At 38.0% G+C, this 23687-nt stretch overlaps 1 non-coding gene across 1 annotated transcript; it reads right to left on the bottom strand.

The window, feature by feature from the left end:
* Positions 1 to 655: 655 nt before the first annotated feature.
* Positions 656 to 761, bottom strand: LOC121229823 (small nucleolar RNA R71). Its single transcript, XR_005927779.1, has one exon. It is a non-coding gene; the product is annotated as a small nucleolar RNA R71 (small nucleolar RNA).
* Positions 762 to 23687: the final 22926 nt, after the last annotated feature.

Below are 23687 nucleotides of genomic sequence, written 5' to 3'. Positions count from 1 at the left end.
ATTTTTCTTGCAATTTAATTTAATTTAATTATTATTATTTATTAATTTACTTTTTTTTCTCTTGGCAAGTTTTTATAGTTTATGACTAGAAGAAACCCGTCAGGACCACTACTTTTTGACGGAGAAATCGATCGCATAGTTCGCAGAAACCAAAGAGAAATAAGGCGAAGCTTAAGATACACAGAGAACGAGCAAGAGGACGATACTCAACCCCTAACCGAAGAGATGACTGAAAACCAAGACAATCAGCTACCTCTTGTAATTGCAGTTAATCAAAATCCTGCTCCACGTACTATGTATGATTATACTAAACCTTCTTTAATAGGAACTGAATCGAGCATAGTTAGACCTGCTGTAGCTGCAAATACTTTTGAACTAAAACCTAACACTATTCAAATGATACAGTAGTTTGTTTAGTTTGATGGTTTGCAGGATGAGAATCCCAACGCTCACTTAGCAAACTTCTTGGAACTATGCGATACATTTAAAATTAATGGTGTTGCTGATGATGCCATTCGTCTTCGGTTTTTTCCTTTTTCATTTAGGAATAAAGCTAAACAGTGGTTGAACGCATTACCATAAGGGTCAATCACTACTTGGGAACAAATGATCAAAAAATTTCTATTAAAATATTTCCCGCCGGCTAAAACGGCCAAATTACATAATGATATCTCTTCGTTTGTACAGATGGACTTGGAAACTCTTTACGATGCATGGGAGAGATACAAGGACTTACTGAGAAGGTGCCCTCACCATGGGTTACCACTTTGGCTTCAGGTTCAAACGTTCTATAATGGCCTGAAGCCTTAGACTCGGCAAATGGTTGACGTAGCTGCTGGCGGAACCATCAATAATAAAACACCTGAAGATGCTTATGAGTTTATAGAGGAGATGTCATTGAATAACTATCAGTGGCAAGTCATGAGGACAAAGCCAACAAAAATAGCAGGTGTTTATAACGTCGATTCGGTCACTATGCTCTCTAATCAGGTAAAACTCTTGAATAAGAAAATTGATGGTTTTCTTAGTTCTTCACAAGTTCACCCAGTAATGCAGTGCGGAGCAAGTGGAGGTGGAACAAGCCAATCGAAATACGAACCTTATGGCTACAACATGGATAACAAGCAGTTAAATTACATGGGTAATAATTCTCGATCTCAAAATGATCCATATAGTAACACTTACAATGCAGGTTGGAGGAACCACCCAAATTTCTCATGGGGAGGCCAAGGAAATCAAAGACCACCTCCAGGCTACCAACAACCACCCCACCAACAGGAAAAGAAGCCAAACCTTAAAGAGATGCTCACAAATTTTATCTCGGTGTCAGAAACTTGTTTCCAGAACACCGAGACAGCATTTAAAAATCAACAATCGTCAATCCAAGGGCTCGAAACTCATATAGGCTAGCTTTCTAAACTAATCTCCAAATGATCACAAGGTAGCTTTCCAAGTAATAATGAACCCAACCCAAGGGAACAGCTCAACGTAATTATTATTCAAGATGATGAAGGAGTCGTTGAGCCTAAGCCAGAACCGAGGTAAGAAACTGTGGTAAGCAAAGGTCAATGTGAGGTAGGTCATAATAAAAACAAATCAGTGAATGTCGAATATAAACCTCGTGTGCCATACCCCAACACGACAAGGAAAGACCGCTAAGATGAATAATTTGGTAAATTCCTTAAACTCTTAAAAAAATTACATATTAACTTACCGTTTATTGAAGCCCTATCGCAAATGCCAAATGCAATGAAATTTTTAAAGGAGCTTTTAGCAAATAAGCAGAAGTTGGACGAGACGTCGCATGTGGAGCTAAACGTAGTTTGCTCAGCTATTCTACAGAATAAACTACCCAACAAACTAAAAGATCCATGGAGTTTTACAATTCCTTATTGGTAGGTTAGATGTTAATAATGCATTAGGTGATTTGGGGACTAGTATTAACGTCACGCCCTACAAAATGTTCAAACAATTAGGTCTCAGGAAACCCAAACAGACTAGGATGAGCGTTCAATTAGCAGACAAAACTATAAGATTTCCTAGGGGTATTATTGAAGATGTGCTAGTTAAAATTGATAAATTTATATTTCCCGTTGACTTCATTATTTTAGACATAGAGGAAGATAGCAACACGCTTTTAATTATAGGAAAGCCCTTTTTAGCAACTGCTAAAACGATCATTGATGTTGGCACAGGTGAACTCACACTTTGTGTGGGAGACAAAACAATCACCCTTCAAGCTCGCAATTCTGGCGACACATCGAAAATTAAAGGTGATCGTTTAACCCATTCTACTAAAACTGACAATATGGTGCAACCTACTTTGTAGGAAATGAGTCTGAAGGAAGTACATGAGCCATTCTCAAGAAATGGTAGAGGACCCATTCATGAAGAACGAAGGCTACAAATCGAGGAGCTAGATGAATGGCAGACTCTTAAACTAAGAACGCATGATAAACCAAAACTACGCCAGAACAATCTCAACACCTTCCCACATCAACTTAAGGTTGGAGATAAAGTCTTATTAGATGCCACAGATCCTCACATTGTCACTACCCCACCGAATGAAGAAATCCCTCTTACGGTACTTGGCATTTTCTCATTTGGTACAATCGAGGTAAGTCATCCCAATTTTGGCACTTTTAAGGTAAATAACACTCGTCTGAAACCTTATTTTGATGAGAATAATAGCAGGAATGTGGAGTATAAACTCCTCAAACCACCATGATCATTCAACAGAGAGGTAAGTTGAGCTTAAACTATAAATAAGCGCTTCTCGGGAGGCAACCAGAGCACTAACTGTATTAACTTCTTTAAAATTTAGTCTTCAACACCTAACTTACTAACGGAGCTCTTGAATACTGGTTTTCTACAAAGACATGGCCAAGAGCACGGGTGTGCTTAGGGCCGTGTGAAAATAGGGCAACGATTTTCCCAAACATGGGCTATGATAAAATGCCACTGCCGTGCGACATGGCCGTGGTCGAACCTGCCAAAACAACACGGGCGTGCGGCACGCCCATGTGGAAGAACCATGGGTGAACTTGTTAAAACAACACGGGCGTGCGACACGACCGTGTCTAGCACCCTTGGTCGAACCTGTTAGATTGACATGAGCGTGGGTCTGCATACACGGGCGTGGGAGAAAAGAACAATGCCAGACACGACCGTGTCCACCCACACGCCCAAGGAACACGGGCGTGTACTAAAGGTCAGACGCGCCCAAATTCAAAATTCGCGAATCACACGGGCTGAAATTGGGAAACACGAGCGTGTTACCTGCCCGTGTGCCCCAAAATCTATAAATAGGCTACACTATTCATTGTCTTCTTCACCTAAAAAACCCTAACCCTAGCCTTTGCAAGTCCACACGCCCTTCTTGCCATGCCTGTGCGCCGCTCCCAACTTCATTCTCGATGCTCAATCTCTTTCCTTTAGCGTTTGTTTACTCTTTTCTCTTTTATTTCACTAATTTAGAATGCTATTTATCATAGTAAGCTATATTGTTCATGTTATTTTCATCTTTCTATCACACAAATTTCATTTATAGAATAAGTTATCATCTTTTTCATGTTCAAATTCTTACTCATTACATGATTTCTCTACTCCATTTAATTAGTTAGAAGTGAATATTCATGGTTAGGATAGTTGAAATAATCATGCCTTTTGTGTTGACATTTCTATTCATTCATAGAGTATGTTGCATTCCATTCTTTGCCAATTTTACTTATATCACCATGCTAGTGCTACAAATATAGGTCATTGAACTTATAGTTTTAGTTAAACTTAGTAGTTGTGGTTGAACATATTTATGCATTTTTCTTTCGAATTTAGTGACATTTTTTTTCCTTGTCTACTCATCAACACGAATTGATGTTTCCACTTGTAGGTATGCAATGTCGTCTTCACGTGGTAAAAAGGCCGCTGTCCCTACTTCAAAGAAAAGGAAGGGAGTGTCATCTTCCTCAGGTCCTACCGCGAAAGTTCGTCACCCTTTCCTGAGGTTCCCCATCGGGCCCTAAGAAGAACTATTCCAAATACTCCGGGCCTGACCTTTTAATTGTGGGCTGCTGCATCGACTGGGCTGTGGTAGAACAAGTTCAGTTGGCTGAAGCGATTCGGGCCCTCCTAACCACCGACCCTTAGGAGCTTTTCTTTAGGATCATCGAGTCGACGTATCTAGAGCTTACGATGGAATTATACTCCACATTTCATCTTCAGACCGTGATGATGAACTACGATGATCCCAGCACGGTCCAATTTCGCCTAGGCAGATTAGTCCGCCAGCTCAGCGTCCCAGAATTCAGTATGGCACTGGGTTTATATTCGAAGGAATTCAAGGAGGAGAATGACTTACATGCTCTCAAACGCCACATCCATCATTCTCCTTTATAGTGTTGGGAAGCACTAGTACCAGGTGGGGCCACCTACAATCCTAGCCGCTCCAAGGCATCGACTCTCCTTCCATCTCTGAGGAACCTACATGCCATTTTGGCTCACACGATTATAGGACGGCGAGAGAGCACTGGCGTCGTCAACACTCACGACGCCTACTTTTTATGGTGTATGTCGCACGGGCACGTCATCGACCTTGCATATCTCATCGCCCTCGCGATTTAACACCAGACGGAGCGGCATAGGAAGGGGGTCATCTCTATTGGCCCCTCTCGGTTGGCTTGGTACTTCGGGCTCCTCAGCACCGCAAGCCAAGAATCATCTTTAACCTTCATTGGCCAGATGTCCCCACAAGGCATCTCGAGCATGCTTAGCATGAGGATGATCGAAAAGCGCCAAGGAACCTACCCTCCTCAATATCGTCTCGCCCAATCTACCGAGGAGGAGGTCTATGAGGACATTCCTGATGATGTCCCTCGACAGCACGGGGACCCACTGACTCAGCCACCACCACCCTCTTATCCAGTTCATGCGGCGGCTTCATATGCTGACATCTCTGAGCACCTCACTCGATTCGAGTAGCAGTGTTTTCAATGATTTGACAACATTGATGCTACTCTACAACAGATTTTTCAGCACCTCCATATCTCATCGCCAGTCCCACCTCGCGAATCATCCAGCGATGAAGATGTTTAAAAACATTTATTTATTATTTTATGTTTTTAATTTTTATTAGATTTTAGAATTTTATTTTTAATTATCAATTTCGATTATTTCTTTATGAATAATTATTCTTCCTAATATCCCCTAAAAAGTTCCTGATTTTATCACAGTTATATAGAACTCTTAAGCTCATCATCGCATAGGAACTAAAAACTCCATCGGGAAAGGTTTTCCACGACTGCCATGTTCTGATCGACCACGACCATAGCTTCCACTAGATATAATATTCTTTTGGCGCAGGACTTATGGACTAATGAACCTCTACCATCGCCGGAGTATCCTCCTCCACCCTCGCACCGATTACTCTCAAAAACTCCTGTTCGAGGAATTCATCATACAGGAAGTTTCACTTCTCTCCCTATCTTATTTTTATATTTTAATATCTATCTTTGTACATTGAAGGCAATGTACATCTTAAGTGTGGGAGGGTATTCATTTCATTATCAGAAAAATCCCTGAGTGACTGCCTTGTTCTCTTGAAAAGCTCTCATATCATATTTAGGATAAATTTTGATTGATTTATGATTTTGATTGATATATCTTGAATTAAAATATAGGCATTTATGCATTGATTGTTTAAACCTTAAGACATTAGAGAATCGAGCATGATAAGTTGATTTTTAAGAATTTAAAATTTTAGGTTGTTTCCCCAAAGTTTAGGTATTACTTTGAGTTAGAATTCACAAGTTTTAAACATCAAAAAGCCATAATTTTTGTGAGATTTTTGAGCCTTTTGTGCATCTATTAATTCTTTCATGCTCACTTTTACTATTGCTTTAAGTGCGTCAGTATTGAATTGTTATTCTAGAACTTGCTTGATTATGCATGTCAAGACCACACCATTTGTTTTGATATGTCAAAATGAGAAAGGCACTTAGTATTAACCCACTCACGCCATGAAAAGCCTACCTCCACGATTAACCCCTAGTAAACCCCCTTGAGCCTAACCAGCCATTTCTTGTATTACCCTTAATATTAACCCTTAACCCATTATTGTTGAAATCCCCTAAATTAAGATCCCTATTTTTGTCGAGATTTAAATTGAAATAGTTGCTCAGTTATGTCTTGTTCTTAATAGTTAGTTTATGTTATTTAACTTGTTCTTAAAAAAAAGAAAAAAAAGAAAACTGTGTATACACATTAGTAGCAATTTTTTTAGCTTAAGTATTCAAATTCCATATTCTTAGAAGAAGCTCTGTTGTACACAAGTGATGATTAAATCTTTTTCTAGTTAAGTGATTTTTTAGTTCAATCTCGATTCTAACCGTTTCTTTCAGCCTTTGACCACACCCCCTAACCAAAGCCACGGTACAACCCTCTAAAGACCTTTTGACTGATGTATCATCTCAATTCATAGGGGTGGAGATTTGATTTTCATGTAAGCCTATGGTAATGACTTTTCATTATTGACTATTGAGTGCTTCATTTATTATCCTTAAACACCTCGAGTGATTTGAGTGAATTTTTAGTGAGGATGTGAAACTCTGTGACATTTTGAATCCAAGGTAATTACTTAGACGAAGGGAGACACCTATGTTTTCAGAATAAAATGCTCAACTTGGAATGATTGAAACTTTGATGTTCTTTTAGTTGAATTCTAAATGTATGATTACCTATGGATTATTTTGAGATATTATCGATAGAAATTATAAGTTGAGAAGAATTTATTTTTATTATGAGTTGAGGATTTTGCTTGAGGACAAGCAAATGCTTAAGTGTGGGGGTTTTTGATAAACCGTAATTTATACATATTTTTACCCCATGTTTAACGCATTTTATGGATGATTTCCCATTAGAATTGGTGAATTCGATGCTCCTAATGCTTTAATTTCATGTTTTATACTTAGAAGAGCATAGGAAAGCGAAAGGAACGAGAAACAGGCCAAAAACTAAGAAAATGGGCCAAAGTACGAAATCAACACGGCCTAGACCTCCTCACACTGGCAGACCACACGGCCGTGTCAATTTGGCAGGCTTGAGCATGGCCTGAAGTAATCACACACGGGTGTGTCCCTGCCGAGCCCAAGTTGAGTCCAATTCAGAAAAGGCTAATTTTGAGGGCTCTTAGGCATTCCAAAGCCTATAAATACACCCTAGAGGAGGAAGAAAATAGGGCACACAAGGAGAAAGGAAGGAATTACTCGAAGGAAGCCAATTGATCCATCTCAGAAGCCGTATTCATCATTAAGATTGAAGATCTCCCCTCAATTTCCCTTCAGGAGTTTTGGGTTTTCTTTATGTTTTGTATTCTTTATTATTCTGAGATGTTTTATTATTTAGTTATGAACTAAAATCCCTAAATACCTAAGGGGAATGAAACCTAAGACAAATCTTGTTATTATTTTCTGAATTGTATGATAAATATTTAATTTGTTCTTAATTATGTGTTCTTAATTCTTGTTTTGATATCCCAGGATACTAATTCAAGATAAGCTCTTATTCAGAGGAGGAATAGACCCTGTCTAAGAGTACATTTATCATAATTAAGTGGAGTTGATTGCGCGCCTAGAGATAGGGTGACAAGATTTTACCGGATTAGGGTGAAACCTAATAAGGGGATCCATATACCGAGTTAATGCAACCCTAGGGTGTTAATTAGAGAAAGGTCTCAATTATTCAATCTAGGGATTAGACATTATTAGTCTTGAACAGGGATAATAACATAACTTAGGGATCGCTACGGAATAAGTTGAATGAATAAATCGTCCGATTTGGAGCTAGAATAACAAGTAAAGTCTAGGTGGATTTTTCCTTAGGTATTGTCTTAATTCAATCGATTTTCCCAAAAGAAATTCCCCAATTCTATTCTCCGTGAGTTCTTAGTTTAGATGATTAGTTAGTTAAAACAAAACCTCTTTATTCTTAGGCTAGATAATAAAAAGACAGTCATTACTAGTACTTTTAGTTCCTTTGGGTTTGACAATCTGGTCTTGATAAAACTATACTACTATTCGATAGGTACACTTGCCTACATCACGATAATAGTTAGCTTCAAGAATGATTAATTATAAATATTTAAAACCTATTACGAAATCACGCGATCAGGCACATAATGGTTGTTTGTCTACTTATCCGGATAGTACAAAAATGTATGGTGGTCAGGCATGGAATGAGATATCTCAGAGTTTGTTTCGAAATGCTTGATTTGTCAACAAGTAAAGGCCGAACACCAAGTACCTTTGTAACATCCCTAACCCGTACCCGTCGCCAGGCTAGGGTTAAAGGCGTTACCAGATAATCGAAGCATTTTACAAACAATTTATAAACATCATCCATAATTGTAGTCATACATCACAACAAAGTCCCTTCCATAGGTCATCGAGACCTTAGAGATGCTTTAGAAATGGGTCGGGACTAAACCGAGCTCATATAAAATTTTTTGAAAACTTAAACATTTTTCAAAGTTACAAAGGTCACACGCCCGTGTGAACAGGTCGTGTGCCTCACACGACTTTAGACACGCTTGTGTGTTTAGGCTGTGTAAAAATAGGGTATATATACTGACTTGTTCACACAGCCATAAGACACGCCCGCGTACCAGACCGTGTGAAAATTAGGGAGGCTACTGACTTGGGTCACATGGCCAGTCACACGCCCGCGTGTCTAGCCTGTGGTCGAAACTAACTTGGCCACATGGCCTAGCACACACCTGTGTGTGCGACCGTGTGGTCTATCCAGGCTCATTTCGAAATGGCCCTTGAGCAAGACGGCTGAGACACACGCCCTGTAGGCAAAAATAGGCCATTTACAAGGCCAAATTTCCACCCATTAAGGGTCCTCCCTACAATCATCAAATAGGCAACAATTGTACATCAAATTTCAACCACTTCACAAACAATACATACACCAATCATATCATATAATTACCAACCAAAACTCATGCTTATTCACCATTCCAAATCATACCAAATCATGTGCCAAAATCATGCCAAAAACATAGGTTTTATAAACTCTAATCATACAATCAAACCTCATGCCAAAACCTTACCAAATTCTATAATAAGCACATATCAAAACTTACCAAATTGACCAATTCTTTTGGCCATTCATGAACATATCATATTGTAACACATAACTTATAACCATAAGTCTTCCATATCCACAACCAAAAACCAAGCCATATCACATGGCTAAATATATATATATCACAAAACATATTTAACTACCTCTAGCCTATACATGCCATACTTCAATATATACATTTTCAAAAGGTACCAAAATATAGTTCGATAGTGTGGTGACGATCCTAAATGATCCCCGAGCTCCAAATAGCTACGATATCTATAATACAATGCAAACACACACACAAAGTAAGCTTTCAAAAGCTTAGTAAGCCATATACAAATAAACTTAACAATATAAACATATAAGCATCATAATATACATATAATCTTTAACCACATGCTATCACAAAACACATAGCTCAAATACATTTCACATCTTCTTCATTCACTTGGACATAATGCATATTTTCTTATACTTTTGTCACATATACTCACTTGATCATAAAGATACATATACTTACCTTTCAACATCAAATATGATATACAATTTCTAACGTACCTAAATCGGAAACACATTTCATATTATCATTCATTTCTCGGAATGCCCGTTGAACCATTTGGAATCATAAGGATACGCAAATAACTCGAAAAGCTCGCACAATGCCAACGTCCCAGACGTGGTCTTACATGTAAACAAATATCGATGCCACTGTCCCAAACAGGGTCTTACACGAAATCAAATACGATGCCAACGTCCCAGATGTGGTCTTATACGTAAATCATAAGTCAATGCCAACTTCCCAGACGTGGTCTTACATGATAACACATATCGGATCCTATGTCATGACATATGTATCCTAACTATTCCTAATGTTCGTATAGGGCTTTTCAAAAGTCGGTACTTTGTCGATACTTTCTCGGATATCTCATATTCAGCTCTCATATTATCATTCATCACAATAAAAAGGTATATATATATACACATGAATAAATCAATTCAAACACATTTATTTGTATATCGACTTACCTCGTACAGATTCGGATAGACGGAATCGGCTACTCGATGACTTTCGACTTTCCCCGATCTAATTCTGTTTTCTTTAATTCTTGATCTATAACAATTGAAATTTAACTTATTCACTTTCACATTTATTCAAATCAATCCAAAAACACATATTTAGGGCACTTTACAATTTAACCCTTATATTTTCACATTTTGACAGTTTAGTCCCTAATTCATAAAATCACAAAATACACCAACTTTTCTTGCACATATGCCTAGCCGAATTCTCATAGTACTCATACAAGTCCACACATTTCATTTATTTCACATTTTAGTCCTTCAATTTACAAATTTCACAATTTAGCCCAAATTACTCAAATTCATCAGAAATTCAAATACAAAATATGTTAACCCAACATCAAGCTTACATATACTATCATCAAACTTCATAAAACTCATAGTTTCATCAATGGCATAACTCAAAATCATCAAAGAAAATCAGAAATTTAGACATGGGCTTTATAGAATATCAAGCAACGATAACAAAAACGTAGAAATTAACGATCAATAAAGACGTTTCTTGAGATGTTGGTGTTTTTGTGGTCAATTAACGATCAAGGCTCAAACTACCTCTGTAACATACCTTTCGATCAGTCGACACAAGCATACAATGGCGGCCTAAGATATTGTTATATGACCTCAAACTTGAAAGAATGCATAAATTCTGTTCTAAAAGGAATGCGTCATTTGTTGATAACCTCGGTTGTGCAATAGACATACTTCTGTTTGGCAACACTGTTTCAAAAGCAAGTAGTGAGTTATAAAGGCCAAATACTGGGAGGCCATAAATGGTGCTGGAAGGTAGTGCAAGAAATTAGTAAGGCGATGGTGCGGGCCAACTCTATGTGCACAATGTGTCACGATCACAACAACCTATAGTTTTGTGTGACGGAGTTCGACAAACCGAACCAAGGTATTACCAACGAGTAATATTCTATACACTTGAGAAATAGGACTTGCGACTATAGGAGGTTTGATGCACTTCGTTATCCATGCGCTCATGTAATTGCAGCTTCTCAAAATATCTGTTTGGATCCCATGAGCTAAGTTGACGAAGTGTACAAATTAGGATACATGTACAACATATGGAGACACGTATTCCCACTTGTCTTAGATGAATATAAGTGGCCGTCTGTATCACTTGCTCTGTTTAAGTTGTTACCGAATAGATAATTGCATCATAAACCAAAAGGTCGACCTTGCTCGACTAGGATATGTGATAATATGGATATCCGAGAAAGAACAAACCAACAGAAGTTGTGTGAGTAGTGTAGGAACCCAGGTCATACAATTTGAATATGTCGAAATCAAAATAGTTCCTAATTTATTAAATGAAACTATGAAAAAATAATTTGTATTTCCTTATTCAAAAGAACTTCTATTTTATTAAATAGGACAAAATATAAATATAATTTGTACAAAAATTCCAAAAAAAAACTTCTGTTTTATTAAATGAAACAATATAAAAATAGTTTGTATAGATATATTAAAAAAATCAATGCATGGGCTAGTCAGAATTAGTGCTACATGGGGGTGGTCGATGATTACATACTGGATTCCTTCTTGGTTTAGCTTCCAGCTGGGGTTGTGCTTGTTTGGGATCAGCTTCCCACCAGGTGTTGGAAGGATGACCCATCTTGATAGAACAAAGATTGTGGAGGTGTTTGCATCACCCATGGTGGAGGTGTTTGAATCCCATAAGGTGATGGGAATTGGAAATGAGATGAGCTCCTAGACGATGCCTTGTGCAGTCTTTCCTATGACGATGGCCTATATATCGTCGGTTGAGTCGGAGTCATCAGGAAAGGAGATGCACCGGTCCATGCATTCCAACTTGGCATAAGACTAGGAAAAGGAAATATATAAGGGCAAGGATACATATAATGGCTAGGATACGCACCTGGCATAATCTGAAGGGGTTGTGGTGTGGGCATCTTCATTTGCTCCATTGGGCTTGGTGATTGTGTGGGTGCTATTGATGGGCCCGCCCCATCGCCATTGTCCTTGAATGTAAAGGGCCCCGTCATTCCCTTTCGACATGGAATTGTTGATGTCTCTGCTCTTTTGAGAGCAAATATGGCTTGCCATGGATCTTAAACTATGGCATGTAATCCGGCTCGCATGCTAACTCTAGAATGATAATCGATTGGCAAATAGGTATATCATCTACCGATTTTCCCAGATTTCGATATATTCCAAGAAGAAGATTAGACAATGCGTATTTGGTTGCCGTAAGTTAATTTTGTGCTCTTCATTGAGAACCTCAAATGCCACAGGAATTGGTTTTCGAAATCTGAATTGCTGCAACACTCTATCTGTTTGGTGCATCTTGACGGTAACGCAGTTGATCAATGAGATCCTAACAAGCCAGATGTTCGGATTCTGTAGAAATTCATCCAGAGTTACTGCTCAATTTGTTGGACCCTGGTTTGGTGTCCATTGAAACTATAAGAATGTGATAAAAATATTAGTTATATACATAATACTAAATATGAAACGACTATGTTATGTATATATGTTTCAAATGAATTATATACTTATATGCGCTTCTGACCGTTGGTTTAATAGAAGTTGTATATCTTCAAGAGCGGTTGGTATTCCCCCATAACTGACAAAAAGTTTCCACCTAATTAAATAAAATTTTAGCATAAAATTATATTTTAAATCTATGTAACAATTGTAAAATCTAATATAAATTTTACCTCGTTAAGAGTGGGAATTTATACGACTGGTTCAATCGAGGACGTAAAAATGGAAAGCAAAATCGAGCCCATGATTGTAACAGTGAGAGGCAACCTCCGATTTTGATTTTATTTGGTTGTCCCTCCCTGTACAATGTGGAGAATATAGTAAACCCTCAACTAAGTTCGCCAACTTTTTTAAAATTGACGGGTTTCAGTAGCCACCTCAGGTGTATGAGGTTTCGTGACTTGTCCGTCATTAGATAACCTCTGAGGATCTCAAGGATGTATACCTGAGTGTATCATATTCTTTCTACTTCAGTCGAATCATTCCCCAACTCCGAAAATGTGTCTCATAACCAGCCCATCTCGATCTGACCTCTGTAAATATTATCTGGAATTGCACCCAAAAGATCTAGCATATGGCTCTCTAATCAGTAGATTGAGTAGACCCAGTGAGTACGGACTCATCCACCGACAACCCCAATTGTAACTGCACGTCCTTCGAAGTGACGGTACACTCCCTCATGGAAGATGGAATGTGTGCATCTCGAGTCTCAATTTCGTTTCTAACTTACACCCTCAGCCTATATTGGTCACATGCCAAAAACACGCTTCCCTCAGGTAATTTTGTATTAACCATGACATGATCAGACATATTATGAATATAACATTGTAACACCCGATCTACTGACTGTATAAAAAAATATTAATTAAAATTACATAAATAAAAAATATTAAATAATATTAAAAAATTGAAATTAACCTTACCATTTTTATTTGGTCGACGGAGATATGTTTATGATCGAGACGAATTAATTCTTGGGACATTTCTAACACGATCAAATTTCTTAGAAATTATAAAAAAAATAATATAGATTTAGAAAAAAAATTAAAACTTATATAGCTTTGAGAGCTTTTTTGAGAAATTTAGAGAGAAATTTGGAAGAACTGTAATTTAGAGGAAATTTTGTGTGAAAAAATAGGTGGGGGGTTTATGGTTTTTTTTTTCACGGTCAAATTTTTAAATAACTGTTGGGGTAAAAACACAGGCTAAAATGCGCCCTCGTGGAAGCTCTTTTGTCATGTCAGCAAAGTGCTTCCACGTCAGTGTGTTTTCTGCTAACATGGCAAAAGTGCTCCCTTGAGGACGCGCTTTTCTGAAATTTCCCCTTAAAGTGCTTCCACGTAGACACGTTTTGGATTTTTTGGCCCATTCCGGTAAATAATATTTTAATTGGCCCATTTTTGTAAATAATGTTGGAAATGGACCTTTTTAGTAAAATACCCCTGAAATGTACTGATATTATTTTTACATTTGATGTTTAGAAAATTCTTCATAAAAACACAAGTATTGATACTTGTCAGATGATACCGATGCCCCATTTTATTAAGTATCGACACCTAATCCAGTATCAATACCGTCTGTGATTTTGTTTCTTTTTGTAAAAAAAAAGTCCAGTGTATCAATACCCTAATATAGAGTATTGATACTTTCTAAGGTCTCGTTACCCAAAGGCAAAAATGGTAAAAAATCAGCAATTTTTATACCTTTTCATGCCTAAACCAAAATCTAACCAAATGGTGCCTTAAATCACACTTAGAACCTACTCAAAAATCATTTCAAAACATGCATCTAAATTCAATTACTCAATCCTAATATCAACCAAAACAATATGCCACAATTTGGCACCATTTCACAACAAAATATACCGAACCTACTAACATGATTATAAAAAACACAACAAAATTACCAAGACATGTACTATTTCATATATGTACATTAACTTTACAAGATCAAGCATTAAACTAGGTTTAGACCTAATCATCATTCACAAGTAACACATAGATAAACATCTATGTACATGCCATATAATCGAATAAAGCGATTAAAAGATTACAGTCAATGATAGGATAGTGTAATCCTCAAGTTGATCCGACCAACACGTTTCACAAATCAAAAATCTATAAAGAGGAAATAAATCAACGGTTAAGCATAACAAATTCTAAGTAAATACATATTAAAATCAACTTATCTCACCTTAACATTAAAAGTAACTTAAGTAATTGGAACACATTTGAACATAACATGGCAACTCCTTTGGCATCCTATACATACATAAATAATTTCACAAAATGACCAAGAGATTAATTCATTAACACTACAATATTATAATTCTCAATTCATATATAAGTGTTACCATATCACTTTTATCATGCTATTCAACTTTGCTCATTTTGTAACTCAACTATTAATTTCATATTCAATCTTTTCAACCATTTCATTTTTTATTTTTTAGTTATCATTTTCATATTTGGGCTACTCACACAAGCTTTAAATTAGGGTTACTATACAAGCTTTACCCGATGCTGCTCATACAAGCTTCAAAGAATTCGCATCACGTGCTGAATCTCAAGTCATACGTAAAGGATTATTCGATGCTGCTCACACAAGCTTAAAAGAATCCACAACACGTACTGGATCTCAATCCATTCATAATCAATGATTTAATGCTACTCACACAAGCTTTAGAGTGTAATAGCCCGATTTAGGGCCTAGTCAGAATAGTGGTCTCGGGACCACAAAATTGAAGTTAGAGAAATTATTTTGTTATTATTTTGATATTATAGCATATTTTTAAGAGTGCATGAAAAATTTGGTGAAGTAATTTTAGCGTTTGTGAGCTTAATTGCGAAAAAAGACTAAATAGCATAAAGTGCAAATGTCCTAATTTGATAGCTAAACGTGTCAAATAGATAGAGAATAAAATTTTGGGGTCTTTAAAGGGAAATTATACCCTTTTAGAATAGCTTGGCCGGCCATGAGACAAAAAAGAGTAAATGGTTAAAATGTTAGGTAAGTGATGACATATTAGGTGATAAAATAATACCCTAAGTGCCTAGCCTTCATCTTTTTCACCTATTCTTTCTTCTTAACCAAAAATATCAGCTAAGAGAAGAGTTTGGAAAGCTTGAAAATTTCAGCAACTTTAAGCCTTCACAAGTAAGTGATTTTAATGGCTTTTCTTAAATATTTTTGTACTTTTGAGACCCTTGAAGCATGAGCTTTCAAATGAGGGTACTATTTTGCAAAATGATCAAGAGTGTAGGGTTTTTAAATGAAAGGATTTGTAATGTTGCTGAGTTTTTACAGAAGAAAATAAGTCTTAGGTGTGTTATGAACAACTTTTGTGAAAGGTGTTAGCATAAAAACACTTAAAAGGACCATTTTGCATAAGTTGTAAAATAGATGTTAAATATGAGAAATAGTTGGAATTTGGAGTTGCTATAAGAGTATTAAGGGTTCCACTAAGCTTAAGATATGAATAAATTTGATAAAAATCAGTTTTCGAGCCTAGGGGTAAAATGGTCATTTTGTCAAAGCCCAGGGGCAAAATGGTTATTTTACCAAAGATATGAATTTTTGTTTGCTTAATTTTATTTAGTGATTAATAAGTGCATTTTGTTATTATAGATCAAGAAATACCGAATCCGAACCTAGACCGGGGGAAAGCCAAGCAAATTGACTAAATCGACTGGTCGCCACATTTTGTAATCTGAGGTAAGTTGCATGTAAATAGTACAACTATATTAATAATATATGTATTTAAATTGTATTGAAATTATTATAGCTTAAATTGCTTGATTATGGAAATGAGAAAATGTGATGAGAATAGAGATAGTAGAATTCCCGATTGAACCTTAGGAAATAAATCAGATATTTAATCCATGACGTTTGGGTCACTTGTGTGAGCTAGTGTAAGACATTTCTAGGACATGCATTAGCCACATTATGAGAGCCAGTGTAAGACCATGTTTGGGACATGGCATCGGCATTGAGACGAGTGCCAGTGTAAGACCATGTTTGGGACATGGCATCGGCACCTTACCCCATGTTTGAGGCTTAATGATATCTGATAGTGTTCCAAATGGTTCAACGGTGAAAGTTATGATTTCAAGTTAACGAGGAAAGTATAATTATGTTGTGAGCGGTACAGGTACCTGTTTGGTATATATAGAATATGAGCCCATTTTATGATATACTATGTGTACCGAATGTTGATGAGTAAGTCTTGCTTATGCCCAATTGTATGTTATGAGCTTGTTGGTGAATGGTAAAGATATGTTTTATATTCATTTATGTGCAACTTACTAAGCTTTATGCTTACTCCCTCTCATTTTTCATTTTCTTATAGCGCCGCCTATCTAGCTCAAGGATCAACGGGAGTCAGAGATGTCGATCACACTATCAATCGAAGCATTCAATATAGTTTGATTTATGCTTTTGAATATGGCATGTATAGGGAATTAGGCTTGTGTTTTGGGTTATTATTAATTTGGCCAAATGTGTTACCTTGGGATAAATCTCTCATTTTGTACCAAGCCTCGAATTGTGGCTAATATCCATTTTGATTTATATACAAGGATGTTATCTTCATAGATGAGTAAAATGCGCATGGAATGTTGTTTATTGTGGCTAATTTACTTGCATGAGATAACCTTGTATTGGTTTTGGTTGCTAATGTGTAGGTTGTGTAAGTGAGGGTGGCAAAAAGGCTTGGTAAATAGCCCCATATTGTCTATAAGGATAGACACACGGGTGTGTGTCTAGGCCGTGTGTAATACACGGTCTGTCTCATGGGCGTGTGGTCCGGCCGTGTGTCTTCTGCATGTAAAAATTTCAAGTCAGTATGCATAGTAGTAAACACACAGGTACGGACACGGCGGTGTGTCTCAGTCGTGTGATGGACACGGCCTAGCACACGGACGTGTGCCTTGGCGTGTGACATTTTGGGGATGCTGATGTCAGAAATAGAATGTCCATGTTTTTGCACACAGGCTAGGACATGGGTGTGTCACGGCCGTGTGAAGAACACGGGCCAGGGACACGGGCATGTGCCAGGTCGTGTGAAAACCCCTGTAGGTGTACATTTAAAATTATTTCCACATGGGTGGAGGACACGGGCGTGTCCCTTCATTGCCTAGGTCGTGTGAGCCACATAGGCCAACAGCACGACCATGTCAAATTGGTCACACGAGCTTGTTGCCTCTCCCACACTGGAGTGTGTCCCTGTATCTAGCAATATTTTTAAGAGTTTATGGGAAGATCCGAATCATTCCTGAATGGTTTCAAATGACGGATGGAACCTTATAGGCCTTTGTTATGAAGTTCTTGGTAAAGAATCGGAAAAGTTTTAAATTTGACTAAATTTTGATGACTAAGAAACGTGTATTTGTATATGATAGAGTTAGGTAACACCTCGTATTTCGTCCCGACGTAGAGTACGAGTGTGGGGTGTTACATTTAGTGGTATCAAAGTTACAATTTAGTCGGTTCTAGGACTAACCTAGCGAGAGTACGAGTCTAGCTATACATGCCATAACTGTATGTTAATAGTGTGACGACTTTTGACAATTATAAATTGTATTTTCATATAGTAAATGGTCCTGATAGAGCCACAGAGGATGACATAGCGAGTAACGTGCCAGCTCCCGCCGAAGGGACCGCGCCAGTTAAGAGTGAGCCCATGACTATGGGCCAAGGTGGAGGGGCTAGAGAAGCCTATCTTTAAATGATGGATGCTTGGTATACGGAGTTCGTTTGTACGAATCCGAACACTCCACCTCCCCCACCTCCTCCAATTCTTCAGTATGCCCCAGTAGCTCCGCAAGGCGCGGAGTTGATTAAGAGAGAGAAGCCTCCGGTAGACAAGATTTGGAAGCAAGGGGCTGAGTAATTCTGGGCTAACATAGATGACGACTCGAAGAATGTAGAGTTTTGGTTAGAAAATACCATCAGGGTATTTGATGAACTGTCGTGCACGCCTGAGGAGTGCATGAAGTGTGCAGTATCGCTCTTGAGATATTCGACCTACCAGTGGTGGAACACTCTCTTTTCTGTGGTACCGAGAGAGAGTAACTTGGGAATTCTTTCAAGAAGAGTTTCGAAAGAAGTATATTAGCCAGAGGTTTATAGACCGAAAGAGGAAGGAATTTCTAGAGTTAAAGCAAGGCAATAGGACAGTGATGGAGTATGAATGAGAGTTTGTGAAATTCAGCAAATATGCGCGGGAGTGCATGTCTTCAGAAGCCGCCATGTGTAAAAGGTTTGAGGATGGTGTAAATGAGAATATCCAAGTATTTGTTGGAATTTTAGAGCTAAGAGAATTTGTGGTGCTCGTTGAGAGAGCATGCAGAGCAAAAGAATTGGTTAAAGAGAGGAGAAAGACGGCTATTGAGTCGTGGGATTCAAGGAAAAGACAGATAGGGAAATCGCATCAATACTCATCTAAGAAATCCAAGGAATTCTCTACCCGATCGAATGCTTCGGTGGGGTTCTCGAACAGGAACAAGAACCAGTAGAACACAGCTTCTAGAGCCTAGGCCACCTCTATCACGAGTGTCGGAAGTGCTCGGCCAAATAGGCCAGAATGTTCACAATGAGGTAAACGCCATTTCGACAAGTGCCGAGGTAAAGATAAAGGGTGCTTCAAATGTGGGTCACTGGACCACTTCATCCAAGACTGTCCCGAAATGGAAGAGAGAGAGAAAAAGAAAAAAGTGAAGGCAAGTAGTGCTCCATTGAGGGGTAGACCATAAAAGAACTCTAGAAGCAGGGCTCCTAGTAGAGGTGTGCCGATAGATGCTGCAGTGAGGTCCGATGGCAGAGCGCCTGCAAGGACTTACGCTATTCGTGCCCGTGAAGAGGCAGAATCTCCCGATGTGATCACGAGGTAACTTTTCTATTTATGAAATATCTACTGTTGCTTTAATTGACCTAGGTCTACCCACTTTTATATTTGTATGAAATTAATATCTCGTATGAACATGTTAGTTGAGCCCACAGAATTTGTGACAAAAGTGTCCAACCCCTTGGGTAGATATGTGCTACTAGACCAAGTGTGTAGAAATTGTCCTTTGACAATTAGGGGTCATTGTTTTTCGGCCAACTTGATGTTGTTGTCGTTTAATGAATTCGATGTAATCCTTGGGATGGATTGGTTGACTTCTCATAGTGTCGTAGTGGACTGTGGGAGAAATGTTATTGACCTGAAATGTGAAGACGGGAATATTATTCGAGTTGGGCCAGATGAATCGAATAATTTGCCTGTGATAATATCCTCATTGATTGCTGAGAAATATTTGAGGAAAGGATATGAGGCTTATCTCGCTTTTGTGCTGAATACTCAAGTGTCTGAATCGAAGGTAGGATTGGTACCAGTGTTTTGTGAGTTTATAGATGTGTTTCCGAAAGAATTACCCGGATTACCTCCAGTGAGGGAAGTTGAGTTTGGAATCGAGTTGGTAATAGGCACGACACCCATTTCTATTGCTCCATATAGGATGGCTCCAACTGAATTAAAGGAGTTAAAGGCTTAGCTTCAAGAATTGACAGATAAAGGTTTCGTGAGACCTAGTTTTTCACCGTGAGGCGCACAAGTGTTATTTGTGAATAAGAAAGATGGTTCGATGAGGCTATGTATTGACTACCGCCAAATTAACAGGGTGACGATAAAGAATAAGTATCCTCTACCAAGGATCGATGATTTGTTTGACCAATTGAAGGGAGTCACTGTGTTATCCAAGATTGATTTGAGATCTGGCTATTATCAGTTAAGGGTGAAAGAGCAAGATGTACCGAAGACTATGTTTCGCACGAGATATGGGCATTATGAGTTCCTCGTCATGCCCTTTGGTTTGACTAATGCCCCGGCGGTGTTTATGGATTTGATGAACCGTATTTGGATAAGTTCATGGTGGTTTTTATTGACAACATACTGATTTACTCGTGTGATGAGAGTGAGCACGCGAAGCATTTGAAGACTGTATTACAGACCTTGAAAGACAAACAATTGTACGCCAAGTTTAGTTAGAGCGAATTATGGCTTAAAGAGGTTGGATTTCTAGGACACATTGTGTCGGGTGACGGGATTAGAGTTGACCCAAGCAAAATCTCGGCTAATTTTGAATGAAAACCACCGAAGAATATGACAGAGGTCCGAAGCTTTTTGGATTTGGTTGGATACTATAGGCGGTTTGTAAACAGATTCTCTATGATAGCAACCCCGATGACAAGACTATTGCAAAAAGATATCAAGTTCGAATGGACAGAAAAGTGCCAACAGAGTTTCGAGTAATTAAAGGCTTTGTTGACCAAAGCTCTAGTGTCAGTGCAATTGGAGTCGGGTAAGGAATTTGTGATATATAGCGACGGCTCTTTGAATGGTTTGGGGTGTGTGCTTATGCAAGAAGGCAAGGTTATAGCCTATGCCTCAAGACAGCTAAAGCCACATGAGAAAAATTACCCGACACACAATTTAGAGTTGGCTGCCATCGTGTTCGCATTGAAGATTTAGAGGCACCATTTGTATGGAGAGAAATGTCGAGTATTCACCGATCACAAGAGTCTTAAGTACTTTATGACTCAAAAGGAGTTAAATTTGTGGCAACGACAATGGTTAGAGCTAATAAAGGATTATGGGTTGATTATCGACTACCATCTGGGAAAGGTGAATGTAGTCGCTGACGCTTTGAGTAGAAAGTTATTGTTTGCTTTAAGAGCCATGAATACTCAGTTGTCTATGTGTAGCAATGGTTCGGTCTTAGAAGAGTTGAAAGTTAGACTGACATTTCTACAAGAGGTCCGTGAAGCTTAGGAAGGTGATAAGGAGTTGCAAGCTAAGATGGCTCAGTGAAAGACGGAAAGTAAATCCGAGTTTCGTGTTGGCATCGATGGGTGTTTTATGTTCAAAGATAGAATTTGTGTACCCAAGAACAACGAGTTGATCCAAAAGATTTTAGATGAGGCACATAGTGGGTGTTTGTCCGTCCACCCGGGTAGTGTGAAAATGTACAACGACCTGAAGAAAATGTATTGGTGGTCGAGGATGAAAAGAGATATTTCAGAGTTCGTTTCCAAGTGTCTTGTTTGTCAGCAAGTAAAGGCTGAACACCAAGTACCTTCAGGTCTACTTCAGTCCATCATGGTCCTCGAGTGGAAGTGGGATCAGATCACTATGGATTTTGTGACGGGTTTGCCGGAACCCCGAAGAAAAAGGATGTTGTTTGGGTTGTTGTGGATAGGCTAACAGAGCTGGCACATTTTATACCAGTGCGTACCGACTACTCCCTTGAGAGATTGGCTGAATTGTATGTTTCCAAGATTTTGAGACTACACGGGGTGCCCTTGTCGATTGTTTCAGATAGAGACCCGAGATTTACCTCGAGGTTTTGGAAAAAATTACAAGAGGCACTGGGAACAAAGTTGAGTTTTAGCACTGCGTTTCACCCACAAACTAACGGCCAGTCGAAAAGAGTGATTCAGATTTTAGAAGACATGTTGCGGTGTTGTGATCTTGAGTTTCAAGGCAATTGGGAAAGGTATTTGTCATTGGTTGAATTCACCTACAACAACAGTTATCAGACAAGTATGAAAATGGCACCTTTTGAGGCTTTGTTTGGCCGAAAGTGTCGAACACCCTTATATTGGACTGAGCTTAGAGAGAGTCAGATTCACGGGGTCGTTTTAATCAAAGAGACCAAAGAGAAAGTTAAAGTGATTCGTGACTACTTCAAGGCCACCTCAGATAGACAGAAATCCTATGCGGATTTGGAATGAAAGGAAATTGAGTTTCAAGTCAGTGATAAGGTATTTTTGAAAGTATCCCCGAGGAGGAAAGTCCTTAGGTTTGGTAGAAGAGGCAAGTTGAGTCCTTATTTCATAAAACCTTATGAGGTTATCGAGAGAGTAGGAGTAGTTGCCTATCGATTGGCTTTGCCAACAAAGTTGGAAAAGATTCATGACGTATTTCATGTGTCCATGCTACGCCGATATAGATCAGACCCTTCGCATATGATTGTGCCAACAGAGGTTGAGATTCTTTCGAACATGACTTATGGCAAAAAACTGGTCAAGATATTGGCTCGGGAAGTCAAACAATTAAGAAATAAGAGTATTGCACTCGTGAAAGTTTTATGGCATAGACATGGAGTCAAGGAAGCCACATGGGAACTTGAGGAGACTATGAGAGATCATTACCCAAACTTATTCGCCAGTAAGATTTTCGGGGACAAAAATCCCTAAGGGGGAGAAATGTAACAGCCCAATTTAGAGCCTATTTGAAATAGTGATCTCGAGACCACAAATCTGAAGTCAGAGAAATTATTTTATTATTATTTTGATATTATAGCATGTTTTTAAGAGTGCATGAAAAATTTGGTGAAGTAATTTTATCGTCTGTGAGCTTAATTGCTAAAAAAGGACTAAATCTCATAAAGTGCAAATGTCCTAATTTGATAGCTAAATGTAACACCCCTAACCTGTATCCGTCACTGAACTAAGGTTAAGAAGTATTACCGATTATATCTCAGTTCTTACTAACATGCAATACATTTTATAATTCAATTTTTATTATTTCACATCGATGCTCATAATAATATTGCCTAATGTCAAATCTTAAATTTCATATCATTCATATGATATCAGAGTTAAAACATAAGTCAACATATATTAAAAACATATTATATGTATAAAACATAATAAATCATCCACTTCTTTAATGATATTCGAATGCTTAACAAAAAAAAACATTTCATTTCACATTTGTGCACAAGCATATATGTATATATAGTCATTTAAGTTATTTCATATGGCATTATCAAATAGCATATGCGGCTTTAACAATTTCATTTTTAAAAAAAAAAATGAAAATCAAGGATATTTCATACAACAATATAAACTTTATACATGTTTATCTACATTAAAATTTGATTCATTATTGAGCATTGACAACTAAACATAATAAGCCCCAACCAAACATA

The sequence above is a fragment of the Gossypium hirsutum genome, chromosome A05, assembly GCF_007990345.1.
Source record: "Gossypium hirsutum isolate 1008001.06 chromosome A05, Gossypium_hirsutum_v2.1, whole genome shotgun sequence".
NCBI classification, from domain to species: Eukaryota; Viridiplantae; Streptophyta; class Magnoliopsida; order Malvales; family Malvaceae; genus Gossypium; species Gossypium hirsutum.
This window is presented reverse-complemented; position numbering and strand designations above follow the sequence as displayed.